The sequence below is a fragment of the Haliotis rubra genome, unplaced genomic scaffold (genome assembly GCF_003918875.1).
Source record: "Haliotis rubra isolate DU_JTF1 unplaced genomic scaffold, ASM391887v1 Scf924, whole genome shotgun sequence".
Lineage (NCBI taxonomy): Eukaryota > Metazoa > Mollusca > Gastropoda > Lepetellida > Haliotidae > Haliotis > Haliotis rubra.
In genome coordinates this window covers 302,184-328,782 of record NW_025767662.1, presented here as the reverse complement: position 1 = coordinate 328,782, position 26,599 = coordinate 302,184, and the positions used below count along the sequence as shown (strand labels likewise).

Genomic DNA, 26,599 nt, shown 5'->3' with positions numbered 1-26,599 from the left:
GATAATTCTGTAATGATGTAAGAAAACTATTTTTCAAGTGAATACATTTCTTACATACACAGCAGACATGGTTGTTCACCTTATGAAGGTAAGTCTTCACATACAGAACTTCTGTCTTCTGATAGCACTTACCCACATAATCAGAAAACAGAAGGTTTTTTTAGCAATACTAAAAAAGGTTTTCAAGGTTGACAATCACTTGGAATGTTTACCTAAAAACTGATATCACTGCATATCCTTGAAATACGCTGAAAGAATGCTATCACGAGAGCACCATTAATGGTATCAGTTGTTCCGGTGAGTGTCTATTTATACGGCAGAATCTACTCAAGCCAACACGCTGTGGAAACAGCATCCATTGCGATGACACCGCGAGGAAAACATAATGGTCAATGACAGATAAGCTACATTTGTACAAGGTGGTAAAACATGGCATCAAGCAGCATGTATAGTCAGTCTACCCATCACCCACACAGAGCTTTCGTCAGTGTACTCCACCAGCCCTGATGTCAGAACAACCTTGACAGTGTATGTTTAACCGTGGGTGGACTAACTCCATCACGCGGCAGGGACAGCACCAACATGTGACCAATATCCTTCACAAAGGCCAAGGTCGTGTTACCACCATTACTGCTTTCTAAACAAATCATCATTGTCATCTATGAGTCGATGAAAAATGTTTCTTTTAAATGTCATGTATCCAATAAGATCCCAAGTGCAATGTAACTGTATCTGGGATTTATGTGGCACTGAAACGGTGGCGTGGAAGTGTAGCTGACCTTGAACCATTGATGTCACATAACATGGTGTCTAAAGAAGGTTTTACTTCTGTCGGCAGAGTCGCAATTTTACATTGGGTATGGGTGTCTGTGTGTGTTTGGAAGAGACATGATATTATTTAAAAAGTGCAATGGCAGGGTTCGAAATACCCCATATATTAGTGTGCCTAGGCACGGTAATTATTGAAATGGCACGGCTAAAAAATGTTCTCGGTGCCCTTTTGACACGCCTGATTTTTCAGAGACATAACTCACATTTAGTCATTTAATCCCCAAAACAATTATTTTTTTCCAAATTGAATAATACCATACATATTTGAATGGTGCCCTAAGGCACACTTAGAAAAAAAAAGTATTTCTATCCCTGAATTGTGGTTTGGCAAAAAAGATAGCAATTAAAGTAATTCATGACAGATGTAACTCTTATTCAATTTACAACACATCCTACACTGTAAGCAGAAACATTTTCTTTGGCCAAACATTTTGAGTTAAACATATTTCGTCCCCAACTCCACCCAGCAGAATATCAATTGGTGGTCCCCCCAACTTCACAGTGTGACTCCAGAAGGACCATTCCTACATGTCCAGTGTGTTACAGAAGGTACAATTTGTATTCAAGAGTCTGTAATTCACTCAACAAATACTGAACTAGTACTCACCTCCCATACAGACATTACTACAGGTTCATGACGTACATGAATAATTGTGACAATTCATTCCTCTGGACCCCAGTTAATACAAGGTCTTAATTGTACATCTTCTACTACTGGTTCATGACGTACATAAATAACTGCCACAATTCTTTACTCTGGGTCCCCAGTTAATACAAGAGGGTTTTAATTCTACAGCTTCTACTACTGGTTCATCATGTACATAAATAACTGCGACAATTCATTCCTCTGGGCCTCAAGTTAATACAAGAAGGTTTTAATCTTCTACTACCGACACACCACTGGGGTGGTCAGAAACATTCACTTGTCATACCAAAGACTGGCGTTAAATTCCCTTCATAAGTGCAATATGTGAACCCAATTTCTGATGCTTCTCACCGTTATTCCGGAATATTGCTTAAAGCAGCATAAAAAACCTTTTCCCTCACAACTACCAACACACACAGTTTCAAGTATGAAATATATTTAGTCCATATATATAACAGCTTAGGCTTCACAAATAACAGCTGACATATCAAGAATTATTCTGCTGTGTGATACGAAAACAGCATTCCATGTGTAGATTATTCCACTGACTGAACATATTATACTACATCCCATACAACACCCTATACCACGTACTATACTGTTTATAGACCAGATGGTAATATATTTCCATCCAGATAGTAACAATAACACCACCATTCTAGCGCCATCATGACCATGCACTACATATGCCACGGGCTAATTTGCACATCACGTGACTTTTCTCTTGTTTGGAAACAAAAGTGTTTATTCAGAAATCATAGCAGACTTGCCTAATGGAAGGCTTTTGGTGCAATTTACATATTGTTTTGCAAATTTATATAGATGTTCTACACCTACAGCAGCAAAGTGCACAACAACATATCTTTGTCCATGAAGGTGATCGAAAAGTGATCATAAAGTCTGTCGCTGGCTTCAATGACTCGTACAACCAATGTAAACAAAGGATGAATATGCAATTTATTCATATTTTCTCAATAGAAACTTTACCATTTTAGGACATATATTTAAAATGTGTAGACTCTTCAAACATCACACAGATGAGAGTGAGTGAGTGAGTTTAGTTTTACGCCGCACTCAGCAATATTCCAGCTATATGGCGGCGGTCTGTAAATAATCGAGTCTGGACCAGACAATCCAGTGATCAACAGCATGAGCATCGATCTGCTCAATTGGGACACACAGATGAGAAACATAGAATTTGATGAATGGATTGTGTAAGACGTGACAAGACGTCACAACTCACTGTACTGTGGCAGAGGTACTATGCTGGGCCGCAAGGAACTCTGGGAAGAAAGAGTGACTAATAACTGCACTAACACCCAACACGAGGAAGTTCCATCACGTGGGCTGGCATCTGAGTGCATATACCAATATTTACACGGAGATAAACATTACAACATTTCAAGCATCGATGCTTACTTCAATATCGACTCTACGACTAGGACAGATACACCCTGAACCCCTTAAGCCTTGTGTTTTACACTCGAATGAAGGATTTCCCTTCATGAGCAAGCAGTATGACTAACACATACTGGATGTTGATATCGACCGTGGACTGTGACAACCCCAGTTCTCAGATTGTCTATTGAAGTTTGGTGGCAGAGCTGGACAATCAGTAGACAGTCAGCAGACAGCAGACTGGGGTTTCTCTTTAAAAGGCAAGGTATCTTCAGACAATTGTCAGGTGTAAGTTGTGCATTTAAACATAGATTTAAACACAAACGATGACAAGGAATTTGTCTACAGGGATATATTCTAGGATTGGAAACTAAGTTCCCTCGCAGGATACCTGAAATAATTGTTGTTTTCTTTCACCAAAATAGGGATTTGGTTTCAGTTTTATTCCTTAATTTCAGAGGCATGTTAACACTGTATTCAGTACAATAATGTCTCTTCCTTGGCCGTGCTATGTATGAAATACAAGTCACAGACACACTAGTATTTGCTTTTATTGATATGATTTGGGAATTCTGACGCACAAGACAGGTCCTTGGGGTCAAATATCTACCTTTGGGGTTGTCTTAATTCATGATAGGCCATCTAAAGCTCATCAAACAAACTCTGGAAACAGCAACCTTTGGTGTTCCTTAATATTGTGTTATAAATGATCAGATAGTTGTGCCTTATTGCTACTTTCCTCGTATCTTCAGACTCATGACAAGTGTCAATGTGACTGACATGGTTACATGAGTGACACTTCAACCACACTGTGTACATTGTCCGCTCTGCTGTAGGCAAACAATGATGCACATTTCTCAAATGAAAACAACCAGAAATCCTTGCAATCTGGTGAACTTGTCAATAAACCAATTCAATCTTGTCTTCAATTCTGTAACATACTAACCAAACAATGATGTCGTCGACAAGGTGCATTGCCATATGTGGATGTCAGTCTACATGAAATATGCATCAGGGGAATCCATTACCCAAGGTGATCAATGGACAAACATGAAATGTACGTGACGATCAACGTCGCTTATATCGTATAGTACGCTGTCATAATGAAATGTACATGAAAGTTGTGTTTGGGTGACACATGCCGATAGAAACTTGACGGTGTAACAAGTAAAGTACGACATTTTCACAACTGTCTTTCATTATTGATGCTTGCTGACAGGCCGGTGATACACTCGGGGCCATTCCAACAAAACATGGGATGAAAGAATGCAATTAAATGCACTCTCTGAACCTGTTTAATCAACAAGTTGAAGGGCAGGTGTTATTACACTGTTACATTCTATTCTGTTCTTCATCAAACTGGCTGGATGTGTTACTGGCTAAATTACTCTTCTCTTTCTGAAATTGGTTTCTTGTTGAGAAGGAATGGCGTAGTACGTCCATCTGGTCTGCTGGTGTAATTCCCAGCTCAGGTAGGCAGAGCTCTGGCAAGTCGAGTATGGCTCCAGCAGATGACATGGAGCATGGCAGCGAGGGGGAATATGCTGCACATCCAATAATGTCACAAGAGATGGAGAGGAAGGGGAGCAGAAAAGGGGTTTAGCAAAGAGTAAGAGTATGGCTCCAGCAGATCACATGGAGCATGGCAGACAGGGGAATATGCTGCACATCACATGGAGCATGGCAGACATGTCACAAGAGATGGAGATGAAAGGGAGCAGAAAAGGGGGTTTAGCAAGAGTATGGCTCCAGCAGATGACATGGAGCATGGCAGACAGGGGAATATGCTGCACATTCAATAATGTCGCAAGAGATGGGAGATGAAAGGGAGCAGAAAAGGGGTTTAGCAAGAGTATGGCTCCAGCAGATGACATGGAGCATGGCAGACAGGGGAATATGCTGCACTGTGTGATCCAATAACGCCGCAAGAGATGGAGATGAACAGGGGAAAGGGGTTTAATGTCGCACTCCAGATTGTTGTATGCATAATAATGTGTATGCATGCATGAGTGCATGTGTGTGACAGCCTCACAGCAGACCAGTTGTTGTTTTAGCCCTGTAACGCTGAGTGTCAGGTAACAAGTACAATCTTTAAGGCCTTTGGTATGTAGTGGCCAGTGATTGAACCACTCACCTATGTTACTGATGAACATCCCTTTCATCACTAGGACACTCACTACGGGGAATACGGTAATTCTAGACTAAACCTGAGTTATTTATGAACATCCCTTTCATCACTAGGACACTCACTACGGGGAATACGGTAATTCTAGACTAAACCTGAGTTATTTATGAACATCCCTTTCATCACTAGGACACTCACTACGGGGAATACGGTAATTCTAGACTAAACCTGAGTTATTTATGAACATCCCTTTCATCACTAGGACACTCACTACGGGGAATACGGTAATTCTAGACTAAACCTGAGTTATTTATGAACATCCCTTTCATCACTAGGACACTCACTACGGGGAATACGGTAATTCTAGACTAAACCTGAGTTATTTATGAACATCCCTTTCATCACTAGGACACTCACTACGGGGAATACGGTAATTCTAGACTAAACCTGAGTTATTTATGAACATCCCTTTCATCACTAGGACACTCACTACGGGGAATACTGTAATTCTAGACTAAACCTGAGTTATTTATGAACATCCCTTTCATCACTAGGACACTCACTATGGGGAATACGGTAATTCTAGACTAAACCTGAGTTATGTATGAACATCCCTTTCATCACTAGGACACTCACCATGGGGAATAATGAGAATTCTAGACTAAACCTGAGTTATGTATGAACATCCCTTTCATCACTAGGACACTCACTCACGGGAATACAGTAATTCTAGACTAAACCTGAGTTATTTATGAACATCCCTTTCATCACTAGGACACTCACTACGGGAATACGAGAATTTCTAGACTAAACCTGAGTTATTTATGAACATCCCTTTCATCACTAGGACACTCACTACGGGGAATACGAGAATTCTAGACTAAACCTGAGTTATTTATGAACATCCCTTTCATCACTAGGACACTCACTACGGGAATACTGAGAATTCTAGACTAAACCTGAGTTATTTATGAACATCCCTTTCATCACTAGGACACTCACTACGGGGAATACGGTGTAATTCTAGACTAAACCTGAGTTATTTATGAACATCCCTTTCATCACTAGGACACTCACTATGGGGAATACGGTAATTCTGGACTAATCCTGAGTTATTTATGAACATCCCTTTCATCACTAGGACACTCACTACGGGGAATACGAGAATTCTACATTTAACATGTGTTTTGTTTTATAAGCATTCCCCTTTGTCACTTTACTAAGCAGCTGGTACACTTACTATGGTGAATACGGTAATTCTAACCACGGTGTTGATTCCTACCTGTATGAAGGTAACCTTGTTACAAGGGAAATAACTTTATCACATTGCCCTGTGAAGACTTGAGGTAAAAATGGGTGATCTTCCTTAATGTGGCATTAAACAACAAATAAGTAAATCATATCAAACCAAATCAACTCAAATAGAAAACAGAAAATGCACACTTCCATCAAACCCTCCATGCTACAAACAAATACTGACTCAAATGCAGACTGGTTAGTATTTCCTTAAAGGTCACATGCAACGTAAAACACAACTTTGCAGATTCTGATACCTTTCGGTATGGACTACCGAAACAAATCATCATAAATGCAAATTCAACTTATAAAGGTGAAAAATAACGCGATGAAAAACCGCATCGAAATCGGAGTTCAAACGATTCACTCATTTTCCCCAGCTTTTGGTTGAAAAGTGGTTTCAACAGCTGGGCTGCGCCATAGCACATGCGCAGAGAAATAGGTTCGCACAGCTTGGAATCGGGTTGTCTGGTGAATACTCGGTGAAGGCTTGTTGATATTTCACAGGCACGAGCTTTTATATGTTATGACAGTAGATTATCGATTTAACTGTTTATATAATTTCATTTGTCTATTTCACCACACGTTCTTCTTACCGAGTCACTTTCTCAGTTCGATACTTAAACAATGTCATTATTTAAGCGTTGACAGAATTTCTAACTGTGATATAGATATGTTGTTGTCACAGACAAAACTCAATGTCATTTTTATTGACACCTATGTGTCTGCCTGCCTGTCTGCTAATGACAATATTCAATACACAACTTTGATCACTGACCACATGCAATTAAAACTTAACACCTATCAGGCTATACACCATAAACAAAGCGCGATTGATTTATGGCCAGTTCGTCTCTGTCACATTGAATTACACAGACAGGCAGGTGTGATACTTGTACACATGACATGTTATGATGTCTGTTGATTGCAAAATGTTATGCACAAAAAATTAGCATGTATTTACAAAACCAACATCTCTATATATACATACACAATGAGCCGTGGAGAGCATCTGCCAAATGAACCAGCGCCGTTACTGGGTGCACACCCACCCGCTCTGACTGGGTTCGGGTATCCCGGCTGCTTCGTTTCTTGGGAGGTAACCCCAAGTACAAAATATTGCATGTTTGATTTATGATTGTACGCTTTATACATTTGTTTATGTTTTTCATAATCAGCAATGTATATTATATGTCATGAATAAGTGATAATTGTGTTTTAATTATGTTTGATTTTTTTTGGTTGCATGTGACCTTTAAAGCTCTGGGCTGAGAATTGGCCATCAAAAGCCTGGGTGTAACGGGAGGATGGGGAAGAGTGACTTCCTCAACCCTCACTGCCTCCGCTGCCAGTTCCAGGAGATTAAGAGCAACAAGTCACTATAGTCTATTTCACATTTGATTGGCAGATTGTCAATGACAAGATGAAATCAATACCCATTTCATTTACAACATGGGGATGAATCACCAGGAGGACCACTATGCTCAGTTTCAGACATGTTGTTTAAGAGTAGTGGTGTCAACAATGAAAAATGACTTCAAAAATAAACCAATAGCAAAAAAAGCAAAAACTCTCCTGGTTCAAATTGTTTTCAAAAGTGACTTTAAAAACATTTTTCCGAGATGTTATTCTTAATATTGTTAAATATTGCTGTGTCCACTGAAACAATGCCTTTGAACCATGACAGGAAAAATAGAGGTGACTATACATCATTAGATGAAGCAGAGAAGTGTTCTCACAGACATCCATTCATGAGAAAAGTATGTCAGTTCTACCAAAGAACCTACAATACCACATCTGAAACAGTTTATGCTCTAGTGTGGGCTGACTGATCAGGTAACTTGACTGATTGTACAGTCCAGACTCACGTTGTCATGTAGCTGGTGCCTTGCAAAACAGCAGTTATTATTTCAACATTTCAAATTTGTTTTTTATTCATTTTGTGTCTGTTTTTCAAAAACATGGTTGTTGTTTAATTCAATTTAACTAAAACAAACTTAACTTAGAATTTCAATGAGATTTGATTAGTTCATTACTATTCAGTTTTAATGATCGCGAAAGCCTATTTATTTTCCAAGCGCTTATCACATATTTCCATTCGACGTCCAGGATCAATAACAAATTTCAATTTCTTAAAACAAAACTGTGAGTCATTGGAAAGCCTACGAGCTGCAATCCCCCTGGATGTGACAGGCAACTCACACATGCAGCTCTTCAGCTGCTTACCATTAATCACAGATATGACAAGCCAGCATTAATGCCACGGAAAGTCACAGACAGGCACAAAATCACATCCACAGCAAGGTGACACCCAGTGCCATCCAATCTGACCATGTTTTTATCCAGATCGATAAGACGTCAGTGATTCGATGCAATGGGGCAGTTGTCTGCTGTGTGAGGATACAGTCATCAGAAAATGACCATCACTTTCATTCCTGAAGGGTATCTTACAAATAAGCTGGAATGACATCTCCTTGTCACCCCCCTATAGTTTATGTACCAACGTATATGTGTTATGTACATCTTATCAACCAATATATGTGTTATGTACATCTTATCAACCAATATATGTGTTATGTACATCTTATCAACCAACGTACATATATATGTGTTACACTGCTTATTAGAATAACCAATATATGATAGTCAGAAATAATAAATACTACCAACATCGTCCTTATCAACCAGTTATTTATGCATCACTTCCTGCATCGACAAACACAGCAACAATGATTCCATTTGGTGATATTCAGAAATTAATATGCTTATAAAAATCTTATCAACATCCACATTTATTAACTGTGAGTCAAAAAGAGTCTTGACATGAATAAATCCAACTAGTCACGTGTGTTGATTCATCATCAATGATTACTCCCTCGATGCATGCACTGGAATGTGTAGCTGCTGTAGTGAAGTCAACACCAGAAATAGACTATTGATATTGTCGGCCCCTCCCAAACTGTGACAGGTCTGACAGAAAGTTATAGTGATATAATTTCATGCAGCTTTTGACATATTCTAGCAATGTTCGGCCACAGATGTACATTAAACATTGTACCTGTGGCAGGAACCAAATACAGAAACCACAAGATACTGTCTAAAATTGCTCAGAGTACCAAAGGATGGAAGCATCTTTTGGAAAAGTGAGTGGACAGCTTTTTGGAAGAGAGGAAATGCACATAAAATACAGAAATGCTGGAACATAATTCAGGAATCAGTATGCAGTTGTGATCCAAAAGTTACCCAGTCAGTTGCTATTTTGGTGAAAACACATGGATTTGTTTGTTTCGTTCCAGTTCAAGACAGCACTCGGCACTACTCCAGCTGTGTAACGTTGGTCTGTGAATAATCAAGTTTGGACCAGACAATCCAGTGATTGACATTACGAGCATCCAGCAGACAACTACCACTAACCCATTAATACAATTGCGCCACAAAACTTGGCACATAACTTGGCCAGATACAGCAGTTGAACCCATGACTATCAGATACTGGCACCACAAAGGGACCTACACCTTAAAGACAAATTACTTGAAGAAACTATGCCACCACCTTGATACATAATATTGGCCAAACATTTTTCAGAAGTATTTGAGAATCCAGTGTGCCATGACCTTGACCTTTCCCATTAATGGCAGGAAGGGCAGGGTGACCTTGCTGGTATTGCACACACCTGGTGCCATTACTGAACTTGGATTGATGAAAAAGGTTCATGAACTGGCTCGCTCATCTGTTTTATATGGATATAGATCATGAGTGGAGGAGTTGAATAAAACTTTGTTGTCTACCCTTCCAAATACTTGTTGCAGAAATTCACCATACAAGCCCATCATGTCTACCTATCGTGCCATTCCACCCTCCTCCCGATTCCGATTCCCCGACAGGTGCAGCTAACAGATATCCACACCAGATGGCGCTGACTAGATACACCTGGGAGTGCTGGGCGCTGTGTTTACAAGGCAAGAGCTCGCTGGATCGGTACATACATTTCTCAGAGTTTCGGAAGGTGAATGGCAAAATAACGAGGCACACCGAGGAGAAAGAACACTCATAACCAATGGTGTCCAACAGGGGTGATACATTTTCGATAAGATGTCACCCCAGGGAGTAACGTCTAGATGGAGCCTGATTTTATCCCCGAGCCAAATGGACGAGTTGCTTTTCAAACAGGAGGGATAAGCCTGCCGAGAATACTGTAATAAGATTGTGATGGGAATATGATATTAAATCACCCTGGGCTATTCTGCATGAAGGATGGACTGACTGTTGTATCTACTCAGCATGATGAAAGACATCTTTCCAGTCATCTTCAGACTTCATAATGACTCAGCCGTGAAGGACAAACTCTCGGATAGGTTAAAGCTGATGACTGGAACTAACCTGTGCATCATAATTTGGAACTTTTGAGTTTGTCCCTTGGGTTTGTGTGTAGATATGGGCAACATCTTACGGTGACCGTAAAATCCACACGACAAAATCCACCCCAAAATTGGGCAAAATCATCTTACAGTTATCATTACAAATTGCTATTGAGTTTTAGTGTAAGTTTAGCATTGCAAGCATTTTTTGTGCATTTACGTGCACTTCTCCAGCAATTTTGATCACTACAGCATTATAGTATCACACTTTGATCAATAATTAGACTCCGCTAGTTAGAGAAAAGACAACGGTCTTATGTGTAATATCTACAGGTCCGAACGAGAACCAGAACAATCCAGTGATCAACAGCATGATTAGCATCAATTTAATAGGGGTGGATTGGCATATTTTGTCATCCTGGGATTCACATCTTACAGTTATCATGTGAAGTGAGTTTAGTCAGCAAGTCTCTCTGGGGTCTGTGTATACGACAAGCATGGGTTACTGAAGATCAATTCATAGCCTGGATCTTCAATGACAAGCATGGGTCTCCACCTGATCTTCAGAATCAAGAAAGGATATTAATAGTCACAAAGAACCAATCCAAAAATAACATATCATAACATAACATAACCATCCATTAAAGAAAAATACAAATTCAAATATTATCAGATAAAGCAAATTGTAAAGAAACAGACCAACAACACGATGTGTCACTGTGTTATTGTGTAAATAGTGAAGCAGACTATAAGCGTAGTGCTCCCAAGGGGCCACGGTAATCTCGCTGCTAGATTGCCGATGCACCCCAGATCCTTCAGGGGCCATGTCACGAGCAGGTCGAGCAAAACAACGTTGAAGTCACTGCTAGGAGCTTAGCAACACATTGGAAAGTTTAAGAAAGCTTCGGGATCTTTGCAATAAATCAGGCAAAATAGCTTCCACGGCTGCTGACATTTCCCAACTGGCAATTCACAAGACGTGGCTTTGAGCAAGAACCAAACTGGAGACGATTTGTTTAATTCATCGCGGACAAAGCCTCACAAATGAGACAATATCCAAACCGTGCTAATTTCAAATTCATTGTCATCCATAGCGATTTTTTCCAAACATATTTGTCCGCGCTGAAAGAAAAAAATCAAAGCAAATGATGGGTTTCACATTGTTGTTTTTTGTCTAATTTTTTACGATTCAAGTGGGTGAATCATCAGAGGTAATTTGTGCTGAAACAAAATCGATGATTCTGCCATTGCTATCAGTGGCGCTCATAAACCACCAGTCTGAAACTGCCAATATATTAAGGTAACGTTGGCCAGTATTTCTTCAGGCAGTATGGCATCAAGAGTATTTCAGTCCACACTTTGGTCCGGGTGGGATCAATTATAAGACAAGAATGAAGCTCACGCACTGTGCCTACAATATAGTTGACTAATTGTAGGCATCCACCAAGGATGTCTCAACATAAATAGCAATGGGAATCAAGAATGACATTAAAAGGAGTCGTTACCTAAAGCTTGTCAAAACTAAAGATTTAGGAATCCCAGAGTTAAAATACTTTAGAAATCCAATTAATACATTAAACAGAGTGTTTCCTTAATTCCAGCGCGCTGGTAAATCTCTTCCTCAAAAGGTTTTAGAAATTGTTGTAAGCTGATGATCCAGTTGGGTTAATCGCAGCTTTGGATAGTATTACGACACCCAAACAACAATAGGGCTTTGACGAACCTAGTAAGATAACCCATGATCCTAGGTGTCTGGCTCACCTAATGGACATAACTCTCCACAGTGAATTCCAAGCATGAGTAAAACTTCTGTCTAAAGTGAATCTTTTTTCACAGAAGAGGTAATTAAAGATGGACCTTTATTGAAAATTTAATTTTTGGCCACCAACACTTTCAAACAGTTTTCCATATACCAACTTTTTCCACTCATGTTAACCTATGGAGAGGCACAACAAATTAACACTACTGGCAAAAAACATGTGAGAAAATAGGTTTAATGTCAGGGGTTGTAGATAAGGGTCAGAATAGAAACTTGAAACATTGATAAATTCTGTGCATAAATCTTGATAAATCGAAGCTAAATCAAAGCTCGCAGTACACACACAAAGGAAACACACAAAATAGATTACGAGATACCCTCAACAAAATCAGAAAATGGATTCCACTTAAACATGCCTGACCCGAGCCTGATAGATTATCTTTATGCAGGAAACAACTTCCTTTCAAGACAAAGAAGTCCAGTATCCTTGACCACCAGCCAAGCCTTGCTGGACAATGTCAGCTCCCTAAGCACAAGGTCAAGCGAGTGGCGTCCACTTTAAATGTCAAATCCTTGACCGATGGCAGACCTCTTAAAAACATCATCTGAACCAACAAAGAAGGCACCTGGTAATTCTACTGCCTCCACTTCGGATGTCAAATGTAGACAATTGTCAGCTGGTTGTAGTCACATCGGCATAATTGAGGATTTGAAGACAGAAATAGGGCCTGATAATTGCAGGAATGGTAAGGTTACATGGCACCGTGACGGCTACTGAGAAGAACGGCAAGGTATGAGGTTATTGTCACGGAAACACTGTCCAATCATGCTGGCTTGTGTCAGATAATAAGGGGAATCAAATGGCCACGGTCTGTCTGTTTGACACGTGCGACATAGCCAGGTGCTATGAATATCATATTGTTGTCCAGGACAAAGACGGATTTTGGGTGTTGCTGCTGCTGGTTTTGGGAATCGGGGATAATGAATACTTATTGAGCTATTACTCATCTCTGTTTTCTGTGGAACCACTTTGATATTCGCGAACTGTAACCAGGCACAGACATGAAAGTGCATGTCTTAACTTTCCGTGTACATATGATGATTACATGATTTCATACAAAGACAGCTACAAACGCATTATATCATCTTAACTCTACAGAGCTCCAGATAAGATTTAGCTCATGTGGGTATTGTACCCACTGTATTTTTTTGGAGTGGGTATTATGAATGTTGAGTGGGTATTTCATTTTCCGTTACCCACTGCTTTCAAGTAAGTGCGTATTTCAGTCATTTTACTCACCTAAGGTATGTTCTGCCTTATGTCATACCTAATCAAAACCAACTTAAATATAATGGAAATGATTTCATAAAAAATCACTCATCCTATACTGACAGTACAACACTAGTCCAATACTAACAGTACAACTTGATAGCAATCGATGTCCTTTTCATTACGCAAGCGATTTTTATAAATATATTTCGTACGCATTTGTTTTAAACTTTTTGCGTATCTAACATTTTTAATGCGTAATTGATACACAACAATTATTTTTCAATGCGTAATTGGAAATTTTCTATGCATATTTTACCCGGATACACAGCTTATCTGGGCCTCTGACTCTAGCAACTAGCAGATACTCAGTGCCAGACATAAAGGGCTGAAAGTTAGTTTGGTTTGTTTGTTGTTTAACACCGCACTCAGCAACATTCCAGCAATATTCCAGCAATATGGCATAGGACTGAAAGTAGCTACTTTGATCTACAATCTTCAATGGACAGGTGTTATGTTTATGTTAAACATAAAAATATCTGCTAAAATGAGACCTGATACAAAGAGTATGAACTATCAAGGAATTTTTAAACCTACAAAAACACTCTAAATCAGACAGTGTGAACACATCTTACAAAGCAGTTCTACAGCAGCTGTTATCAAGACATCAAAAAAGTAAAACAAATATGCAAAAACAATACAAACTCCAGCAAACTCATACGTTTTAATTTTCTGATTTCAAAAATGAATCAATATTCATATTTTCAAGTGAAACTTGCCAGATTATTCCAATATTACTTCAGAACCTAACCTCATTTCAAAATCTGTCTAATCCACTAAAAATTCAATAGCGCTGAAGATCTTGACTCGTACAAATTATGCCAATCCAGAATGTGCGAGCGGACAAACGCTGAAAACGACTTTAACGGAGGAGTGAGTCAGCAATGTGAAGAAGCAATCTTGCAAATCAGATTACTCGGAATTATCTCCCAAAATGGTAATTCTCTTCCAAACAATTCCAACAGCGACACATTTGCGTTTTCAATCAACTGGACTTTGCTAAAAACAACTACACCAAAACATCACAAGAGTGGGGATTCCTGCTGAGCACCAAGTGTATTAAAAAATGTTTTCACCATGTTTCAACGGACTGAGATAAAATTTAGCAATCCTTTTGTGAGCTGGGTCATCCTGGATGAAGTCACACATTTGATCCATGTAGCTTACCTACTAATTTTTAAAGAAATGTTGTACATATTTCAAAACACCCAGACAGGTTTGATACATTAATGACAGTGCTCCAAACAGGGGGAGGTGATGGGGCACTGATGGTGTTTTATGTGCTATTTTTGTCCAGGGCCCCCTAGACTGACCCCGAGACTATTGTCTCAACATGATGGCAAAGATCCCTGGACTTTCATTCTTATTTATGAAAACTCTTTAAATATCAGTCACACACCATGTCTGGAGACTCACAGCACAATGAACAAAACCATACAAGAGAAAGCTATATTACAAAATATATGCACTTCACTTTTTGCCTGAAATCGGCACTTGCCGATCCATAATTCATGAACATAACGATCAAAGTTTAATGACTTGGAATTATATCAAGTTGGAAAAATAATAGCTTTTGTTAGCAAATGTCAAACGGTGGAATGTAAGCCTGAGACAAAGAGGCTCGATGACATGGAAATATGTGATCACAACTAAGATTACATAGCACTGCATAATGTACGCATGTGACACAGACCAACATGGTGGTGCATGTTTGAACCCACCATGTTCAGACGCTGTTCAGACACATGTGACACAGACCAACATGGTGGTGCATGTTTGATCCACCATGTTCAGATGCTGTTCACACACATGTGACACAGACCAACATGGTGGTGTATGTTTGATCCACCATGTTCAGACGCTGTTCAGACACATGTGACACAGACCAACATGGTGGTGCATGTTTGAACCCACCATGTTCAGACGCTGTTCAGACACATTCAGACCAACATGTGGTGCAGTTTGATCCAACATGTTGGATGCTGTTCACACGCATGTTTGATCAACATGGTGGTGTTTTGAACCCACCATGTTCAGACGCTGTTCAGACACATGTGACACAGACCAACATGGTGGTGCATGTTTGAATCCACCATGTTCAGACGCTGTTCACACGCATGTGACACAGACCAACATGGTGGTGCATGTTTGAACCCACCATGTTCAGACGCTGTTCAGACACATGTGACACAGACCAACATGGTGGTGCATGTTTGATCCACCATGTTCAGACGCTGTTCACTAGCATGTGACACAGACCAACATGGTGGTGCATGTTTGAACCCACCATGTTCAGACGCTGTTCAGACACATGTGACACAGACCAACATGGTGGTGCATGTTTGATCCACCATGTTCAGATGCTGTTCACACACATGTGACACAGACCAACATGGTGGTGTATGTTTGATCCACCATGTTCAGACGCTGTTCAGACACATGTGACACAGACCAACATGGTGGTGCATGTTTGAATCCACCATGTTCAGACGCTATTCAGACACATGTAACACTGATCAAAATGGTGGTGTATGTATGAATCCACCATGTTCAGACGTTGTGCAGACACATGTGACACAGACCAACATGGTGGTGTATGTTTGATCCACCATGTTCAGACGCTGTTCAGACACATGTGACACAGACCAACATGGTGGTGCATGTTTGAATCCACCATGTTCAGACGCTATTCAGACACATGTAACACTGATCAAAATGGTGGTGTATGTATGAATCCACCATGTTCAGACGTTGTGCAGACACATGTGACACTGATCAACATGGTGGTGTATGTATGAATCCACCATGTTCAGACGCTGTTCAGACACAGACCAACATGGTGGTGCATGTTTCAACCAATGTCTGAACCAACCATGTTCAGATGCTGTTCAGACACATGTTACAAAGAACAACATGGTGGTGCTTGTTTCAACCAGTGGCATGTATGAACCAACCACGGTCAGATGATGTTCAGAAATGTCCCTTGGAGAAATATATGAGGACATGCTTCATGAAATAATCTTTTACTTACAGACAAATCCTTAATGATAACATACTGTTTGACCTCTCCCACTGTTTCTTGCAGTTATTGTATGTGATCCTTGACTGCCTTGCAGACTGATATCATTCAGATACATAGTTATGACAAGAATTGGAGTAAATATTGTATGTGGATGTATAGAGTTGGATAAAATGCTATGAAAATTCAGCTTGTTTCGCATGACAATGGAAGCCATTAGATGAATTCATGTATCTAAGTCCTTAATGGAACTATGTGACTAAAATATTAATGTACATGTAATACATCATACATGTTGAACTGTTAGAATCGGTAATGAATACAAATATATATTAAATAGCTCATCCATCAGTCATGGGACAGTATGTCTACAGACTATGAGAGGAAAGCGTGTGATTTCTGCTTTGTGAATCCAATGAGCACTTGCATGTGCTGGAAAACCAAGAGCGACAGGATACTGGCACATCTAAGGGACTCAACTCTGCACAATAAATTTTGAAGCCTTTGATGAGTGGCTTACCTGTGCCACCTCCTCCACCCCCAACCTCAACGCCAACTCCATAAACTCCCCCACCCCTACCTCCACCAGCAATACTTCTCAACCAGCAAACATTAATGGTGGTGTTTATGTCCAACCAGTAAGCCCTCCAACCTTTCTTATCATGAAGCCATGTGAGAAAACGGGTCCATCAGACATACCATTGATGACCTAACCTTGACCTTGATTCTCATAAATAACCAGTATGCTAGCAATATGTACATTACATATAATCCACAGCTACAGCAATCCTGACACCTCTGTATGATACACGCAGTTTTGGTGATGCTGGACAGAGTATATGCTTTGTAAAATAGTATTAGAGTTCCCTCTTGATGAAGTCACTACAGACTACCTGCCCTGAAGGAAAGGTTTAAGGGGTGAGAGGAAATATTGATGACATTGAATTTTGGCTCATAATGAAGATAGAGACTGGGATTTTCATGCAGTCCCCCAAAACAACTCCAGAATGCTGAGACCAATAAGAGAGTGAGTGAGTATGGTCTTCTGCCGTTTTTAGCAATATTCCAGCAATATCATGGCGGGGAACACCACAAATGGGCTTCACACATTGTGCTCATGTGGGAATTGAACCCGGGTCTTCGGCGTGACGAGCGAACACTTTAACCACTAGGCTACCTCACCGCCCAAGACCAATAACAAAGGTTCTCCCTTAATCCTGAACCCAAGGGGCCAGGCCATGTAACACCCCTTGCAAACACATCGCTGACCACTGCAATCTCTGAAACAACTTTCACAGATGTAATATCTGTTTAAGCTCTGGAAGCCTTCACCGCTTCTTGTCTCCATCACGTTCCTCAGGAACATTGTTGAGAGCAGGCTGACCAGACTTCCAGATATTCCTGTTACCAGCAGACGACAAGGAATCCCTGCTACCCCCATAATGCTGGCCCTCCAGCTACAGCCCTGATGATCTTCCTGTCACCAGCAGACTGGACATGGAATCCCTGCTACCCCCTAATGCTGGCCCTCCAGCTACAACCCTGATGATCTTCCTGTCACCAGCAGACTGGACATGGAATCCCTGCTACCCCCTAATGCTGGCCCTCCACCTACAGCCCTGATGATCTTCCTGTCACCAGCAGACTGGACATGGAATCCCTGCTACCCCCTGATGCTGGCCCTCCACCTACAGCCCTGATGATCTTCCTGTCACCAGCAGACTGGACATGGAATCCCTGCTACCCCCTAATGCTGGCCCTCCACCTACAGCCCTGATGATCTTCCTGTCACCAGCAGACTGGACATGGAATCCCTGCTACCCCCTAATGCTGGCCCTCCACCTACAGCCCTGATGATCTTCCTGTCACCAGCAGACTGGACATGGAATCCCTGCTACCCCCTAATGCTGGCCCTGCACCCTTTCTTTTGTTTGCAAACATTAAACCATCTGCCTGCATTCTTTCCAACATTGCCACTTCTATATAACCCTAACATACTCCCTTTGTAAACCCTATTCTACAAAATTAGCTGCTGACGATAGTATTTCTCTGTAATTATCCTCAAAACCAAAAATTAAACTATTGTTTATTCTCTAAAAGGAAATAAATTTGATAGAAATAAACAACTCCTTTTGAATTGAAAAGTGCTGAAGTCATATGGAAGATGAACCTGAGGCTTTTGCGTTACAGAAATGGCTGGGCAAAAGAGAAACTAATAAGGTTCAGCGACTGAGACAGACTACCAAATAATGTGCAAACCAAACTCAACAATTACTTTTAGTGGCCATCATTGAAATAATCCATCAGGTACCATCTCTTTCAGATCAATGGCCTTCATTCATCAACCAACATCCATCATCAATCATTCACTATCACACGTCCACCATTGTCCATCCACCATTGACCTTCATCATCCCCATCCATAACCCCCCAACCATCACCCCTCTCTCTTTCCCAATCAAAGCCACCATCTTCACTCCATATCAACTGACATGCCCACCTCCCTCCCCCCAGACCCTTCCCCCCCCCCCAGTCACCCCCTCGCTCTGACTGAAACTGAAACTGCCACACTAACAGTACTCCATGTTGACACAAGTCTGTATCTGTTGTCTGAAGAATGCCCCATTGTGTGGCGTGGCGTGAGACAGGGGCAGGGATCAGACTGACTCCCAGCTGGCCATCTGTATTACCTGTGGCAACATACCAGCGTTTGTTTCATCTGAGCCAGCTGACTGACCACTGGGCAAGATAAACAAGATAGGGAAGGTTGCTGAATGGTCAAACAGGTCATGGAGATCTGAGGCTGCCAATAAATTACTGTTAGGTTATGCGGTTGGTTGACCAGCACCAGGTGTAGACTGATGAAAGTCTGGGGTGGACATGACTGTACATGAAGCTGCAGCAGAGAAGGTCGGTGTGTTCAAGTGTGTTGAGCTCTGTCATGCAAGACAAAGTCAAGAATTGGACTCATGCTTAGCTTTTGAGAACATACATTTCTGACAGATAAAAATAAATTCTACTTAAATAAAACAAGTCCAAACGAGATTGGAGATTCAAAACATGGACATTTACGGCTTTAGCATTACAGCAAGGAGAATGAATTGCAGAGTACTAAATCTTAAACAAAACATCAAAGGGTTATTTGTTATTTCTCACTATGTTATTGTCACAATGCTGTCATATATTTAAATGTATTTATTTAATGACAATATATGCATGACCTAATTGGCAAACAAGCTTTCACTGTCAGATTGTTCGAAGGTCAATCTGTACATAATGCTAAGCTTTGTGGTCATGAAAATGTCTATTTCTCTTGACATCAATCGTTGTCACAACATTGTCATCGCAAGATTAATTGTATAACTTTATATACTTTGCACCCAAACCCGCAATCATACAACTCCAGCTCCCGTTAGTCATTCAACTCTGCAGAATGACCACCAATGTCTGCGGTGCCCCCCTTAGACGATTGACCATCAATGTCCATGGTGCCCCCCTTAGACGACTGACCATCAATGTCTGCTGTGCCCCCCTTAGACTGACCATCAATGTCTGTAGTGCCTTCCTTAGACGACTGACCATCAATGTCTGCTGTGCCCCCCTTAGACGATTGACCATCAATGTCCATGGTGCCCCCCTTAGACGACTGACCATCAATGTCTGCTGTGCCCCCCTTAGACTGACCATCAATGTCTGTAGTGCCTTCCTTAGACGACTGACCATCAATGTCTGTAGTGCCCCCCTTAGACTGACCATCAATGTCTGCGGTGCCCCCCTTAGACTGACCATCAATGTCTGTAGTGCCCCTTAGACTGACCATCAATGTCTGTAGTGCCTTCCTTAGACTGACCATCAATGTCTGTAGTGCCTTCCTTAGACTGACCATCAATGTCTGTAGTGCCTTCCTTAGACTGACCATCAATGTCTGTAGTGCCTTCCTTAGACTGACCATCAATGTCTGCGGTGCCCCCCTTAGACTGACCATCAATGTCTGCTGTGCCCCCCTTAGACTGACCATCAATGTCTGTAGTGCCTTCCTTAGACTGACCATCAATGTCTGCGGTGCCCCCCTGACTAGACTGACCATCAATGTCTCCGGTGCCCCTTAGGCGACTGACCATCAATGTCTGCGTGCCCCCCCCCTTAGACTGACCATCAATGTCTGCAGGTGCCCCCTTAGACTGACCATCAATGTCTGCTGTGCCCCTTAGACTGACCATCAATGTCTCTGTGGTGCCCCCCCTAGACTGACCATCAATGTCTGCTGTGCCCCTTTAGACTGACCATCAATGTCTGCGGTGCCCCCCTTAGACTGACCATCAATGTCTCCGGTGCCCCCCTTAGACGACTGACCATCAATGTCTGCTGTGCCCCCCTTAGACTGACCATCAATGTCTCCGGTGCCCCCCTTAGACGACTGACCATCAATGTCTGCTGTGCCCCCCTTCCGCAGAGCCAAGATAATCAACTCCCATGTACATTAAGCTCCTTTATTTTTATATCTAAACAGAAATATATCTGCATGTAATACAGGATGTTCTCAAATACATTAGGAAAGGGTGAGTGAGTGAGTATAGTTTTACGCCACTTTTAGCAATATTCCAGCAATATTACGGTGAGGGGCACCTGAAACATGAGGCTTTCCCATACATCTGTTCCCCTACTTCATTCATCCAGCATATGAAAATAACAGTGACAAAAGCCTTTCCATACCAAATCTCTACAAAAAGCATTGTCTACATTTGTTTTTAACCCAAATTTATTTTACAGATGACATTTAATTCAGTTCAAACCATTTAAAACATCAAAACATTTACCAGTAATACACAAGCTGATCATTAATATTATATCTCTGCCCCTGTGTCAAAGTCATGTCAATTACGGTTTAATTTCAGTCTACTGCCTCTATAGATCCAATCAGCTTTGGGCCAAAGCGACTTGACAGGTTGTCAATTACACCTACATGGCAATCTGTTGTCGGGGATATTACAGCACAATGCCGCAGCCTTTTATCAGCTGAGCCAGTGTGATTGTGTGTCAGCCCTGGGGGGTAGGGTGTCACATCCCTGGGGGGTGGAGGCGACAAGGTTGTTGGAGTGCTAAGGGACAGACAACTCGACCATATCACCTTCAACACATTGGAACACAACAGCACAAAGCAACATGCACAAGCTGCATAGTTTCGTTAGGTTGAGTTCATAATGCTATTGTTTCCAGCCAGACTGATTTGTCTGGTGCCAACCCACTGTTCAAGTAATGCACTGCGACTGGAGTTAATCACATGTATACAATGTAATTCTAGAAGGTTAGCTCTTTTTTGATTTTATAGGCAAAAGCTTTCAGTACACTTTTGTATTTAAAAGACTTTAATGTATACTATACAGAAACAAATAAATTTGAAAGCGCACGTTTGAACGGCACATTTCAGTTGATCCATTCTATTCCTGTGGTCACCCCTATGAGGATACTTTACATTACTTCTTTACTTGTCCTAATTATTCTAACATCAGACATCGCATGTATTTTTACGAACATGGATATAATTTAAATTCTGTCCTAAATGGTAATCCAAACAAAAATGAACTTGTAAATTCTTTCATACTACAATCTGTCCATACTTTTATAATAAAATCGCATAGGTTTGATAAATGATTAATAATGTTTAATAAGCAGGTTGCTTGCTTTCCTATCATGCTGCATATTATTTAATATTTGTTTTATTCATGTATCAATGAAATGGAGAGGTATTCAAATAAGCCATTACGGCTTGGTTACCAATCCTAGTTCAATTTATTTTGAATAAAATATGTTTACACTAAACAAATAAAGGAACACAGGAAAATTCAAACGTTCCTTTATTATTTTCCAGTTTTCATCACCACAGCGCGCTATTCAAAGCTGGTGATAAAAACTAGATAATATTAAAGGAACACTTGAATTTTCCTGTGTTCCTTTGTTTTTCTACGTATATTAAAGGGGTTGTAAAAGTGAAGGCGACACTGGATAGTTTTCAGTTCATAACGCCTGCTTCAAACTTTAACTGTAATCCAACCAGTAGATACTGGTTCCAGCTTGGGTTGTTCCATTATTTAGGTATTACAGGAGTTGAGATGGGTTACGAGTGTTTTACTACTCCAGCTTTGTGACTCACATCACAGACTGATCAACTATCAATAGTTTGTGCATAATTTCTCCATAAATAAGTCGTTATTTATCACTTTTATGTAGTTAAGATCTCAAAGGATCCACTGATCCACGTCAAGCATTTTAACAAACATAAAACCATGTCCATCGATTGCCTCCAAATGTTCTAAAGGCAAAATGACCATAAATGTTGTTAATTATTTAAAGGAAACAGAAAGATAGGTCAGATGAACGGACTACAAATGTCAACAATGATATTATACCACACGATACACAGAATAAGTCATGTATTTTCATCCACCATTAAACTCATCACCATGGGTAGATGCTCTGCAGGGGCTTACAGTTTCATCACAAGCTATTACAACATCATCAGACTTTATCAACCAAGCATTGATTGCAAGTATTAAAAGCATGAAGAACAAGGCAAAATTTCACATTCTGTCTTCCTTTTGTTAAGATTCAATTAGAATCCATTTTCCAAGACAGCAAAACATGTGTGCCTTTCTTGATAAATTTAATCTAATGAAAGTTGATAAATGTTCTCTTCTTTCTGTTAATTACACCACGTATCACTGATGAATTCAAAGGAGGATGAAATCCAAGGTCGTATTCCTAAATCCATATCATTTCAGGAAGTGTTGAATTACAGCCTCCCCAGCATCAATATGGCCTCTTAATGGCTTCCATTAAATTGACCATCGGTCATTCTAGCAGTAAATCTCTGGACAAGGGCGCTTTGTCCTCTGGTGAGCAGACGGTCAGAAACAAAGATGGATGAAACATAAAAACACTCAAACAGGGTCCATCTAAACATGGGGTCATTTGAGCCCTGGGGTCAAATTTGTTTTGGTGTTGAAGGGCACTGGTCACATGATGGTTTTGTTTAGATTTTCCATCACGTGCAGAACTCCCATGTATGAGGACGGCCTAGCGGGATTAGTTGTGGTCAATTAAACCCCAGCGATAACATTGGTACATTATCATTCTGTTTGTCACTTCATGCTTCCATGACATTTGCGTGGTAGGGCGTTTGTTTCGGTTACCTGTCACATAAGTGCTGTTTCTACTTTCCCCAAATGACATGGTGATTACTTCAGGTAGTTAGAGGCCATGAATAAACCATACAGCATGGAGAAGTGGGGTGTTTGTTCCTATGTACAAGCTGCCTTGTATTGTCTCCAAATAACCACGTCAGTCACGCGTTCATAAATATTATACTGTTGATGTTAAACTGAATTCATGAATGTTAATATTTCATCGTGCACTGCTGTAATAGCAAAATAATTTGTCAGCAGGTTTGTATGTTTATTGTTGAATGTCCTCGACGCTGCTGTCAAGCCCAGTTGACAGAGTGTGTCCCTTGCCATACCATTACTGTCACATCCAGTTGACAGGCGAATAGTATTAGGACACCCCCAAACAGAACGTGCAGTAGCTGTCCAACCAGTGTTCACAAATGGTGTTTAAAAGTACCAGGACATTGGGTCCTGTAAGTTTCAGATGTCTGTCTGACCCACTGAAAATTCATAGGACCCATAGTGTAAAAATTAAACACTTATTTCAGATTAACATTTCTTATAACTGGCATTGAAATTATTAACAAATGTAAACTTTGTAAACAGCAAACAAGTGTGACATGTCACATATAATAACTTCAGTCAAGGTCACTGTGAACTATACAGTCGGACACTGGGGCCGGCGGGTTGTAGACTTCTATCGGACCGTTGGCGAATCTACCGGATTTGTCCGAGGGTCTGACGCTATTCGTGAACACTGTCCAACATGTAGTGTTGGTGTATCACTTACATTTAAATATATGTATGATATTCACAATAGCTCAGTTTTCCAAGTTTTTGGTTTTGTCAACAAATTTATCCTAATGAAAGTTGATCATCTGCTATAAAGCAGTTTGTACAAATTCAACAGTTTAAAAAGGTTCTGATCAACATCCTATTATGAGAAGCATTCCTCTATCAATCACAAATTCAAAAATTTACAAATTCTGCATTTGAAGATGTCAAGGTAATTTTATTTAAGGTAATGTTTGTTTTTCAAACAATGATATGTGGAAAACATTGGTTTCTTAATGCCATAGTCAAAGAAGCCTCAAATCAACCAACCTCTTTGCAGCTCTATGAATCCTGCAGGCAGGAGTAACAATTGTGAAAACAGTCCAGCAGGATTACGGGGAAAAAATCACCTGCAATACACCAAATATATCCCAGACTGAATATAGTCTAGACCAGACAATCCAGTGATTGATATCATGAGCAATGTCTTGCAAGCGAGTCCATATCTTTTTTTAATGTTGAAGTGATATATCAAAAGAATGTAATTAATTGTGTCTGCAGGGGTGGAAATAACTTTAAAGTTGCTAGTGTACTCCGCTACTACAGTGGCACATGTAAATTCACTTGCCCTGATCATTTTTCCACTATACCGTCCGTTTTCTTGTTGATTTTTTAAATAAACAACATTATTAACATTGGCAAGTCAACTGGACACCGGTACAGCGTGATATACAAATTTGCTTGCCCGACAGAAAAAAAACACTGGACTCGGACGTCGGGCGATGGGTTATTTCCACCCCTGGTCTGGATGAGGGCAGCTGGTCACTGAAAAGGCATCAGCAACTAACTCCATCATCAATTTATAAACTTTTTTATTGATAACTTAACGGTAACAGCAACCATGAGCTGACTTCATCAATAACAAGGCGACAACCCTTGACGAGTGTGAAGGGCTCCTAGAATGAATGGAAGGACATGTCACAAGGCCGTGTTATCAAACAGTCGTGTTCTCCTTGCTCTACAAAACGTGGGAGTGAGCAGGGAAAATATCAAGGTCCCTCAAAAATTGTGTTTTTCTCTGTTTTGAAACATCAAGCTACACAGGCCTTTTGTCGGAGGAGCAAATACTTACATCACCTCGCTATCTTTGTCCGCTGTGACTCATACTGAGACACTCATGTTTGACAACACTATCAATCTGTGCCTCAACATGTAAGCCTACAACGTTTGAGATAATTCTAAGAGATTTTACACTTTGATATATCATCAATATGATTACTCACCCATAAGATGGTGAGCTGTGGTGGAATGGGGTTGAAACTGGGTTTAAGGCTTTCCACTTTCATAATGTTGAGCTCACATTTGTATGTGTGGAACTGCTTAGGCTAGTCCAGAGCTGAGGCAGCTATTATAGTGCTAGATACCATTCCACACTTGAGCAATGATACTCCATTCAGGCACAGTGTAGTGACTTCAAGCCAAACAGTCCTTGTTTTATCTCCACAATATTGAACATCAGGCAGGGCAACAACAAATACCATATTTTAATCAAAGGCAGGGTGACAACAAGTACCATATTTTAGTCAAAGACAGGGTAACTACAAATACCATATTTCTAATCAAAGGCAGGGTGACAACAAGTACCATATTTCAGTCAAAGACAGGGTAACTACAAATACCATATTTCTAATCAAAGGCAGGGTGACAACAAGTACCATATTTCAGTCAAAGACAGGGTAACTACAAATACCATATTTCTAATCAAAGGCAGGGTAACAACAAGTACCATATTTTAGTCAAGACAGGGTAACAACAAGTACCACATCTTAGTCAAGGCAGGGTAACAACAAGTACCATATTTTAGTCAAGGCAGGGTAACAACAAGTACCACATCTTAGTC

General features: G+C 40.5%; 1 protein-coding gene and 1 long non-coding RNA gene across 2 annotated transcripts in view; both read right to left on the bottom strand.

Moving 5' to 3' along the window:
* LOC124264447 (inositol-pentakisphosphate 2-kinase-like) overlaps positions 1 to 26,599 on the bottom strand; it is a 91,018-nt gene that overhangs the window by 27,719 nt on the left and 36,700 nt on the right. The window lies entirely within an intron of this gene.
* Positions 1,530 to 8,998, bottom strand: LOC124264448. Its single transcript, XR_006895140.1, has 3 exons — positions 8,797 to 8,998; positions 3,547 to 3,552; positions 1,530 to 1,539 (listed from the first exon to the last, which is right to left on the bottom strand). It is a non-coding gene; the product is annotated as an uncharacterized LOC124264448 (long non-coding RNA).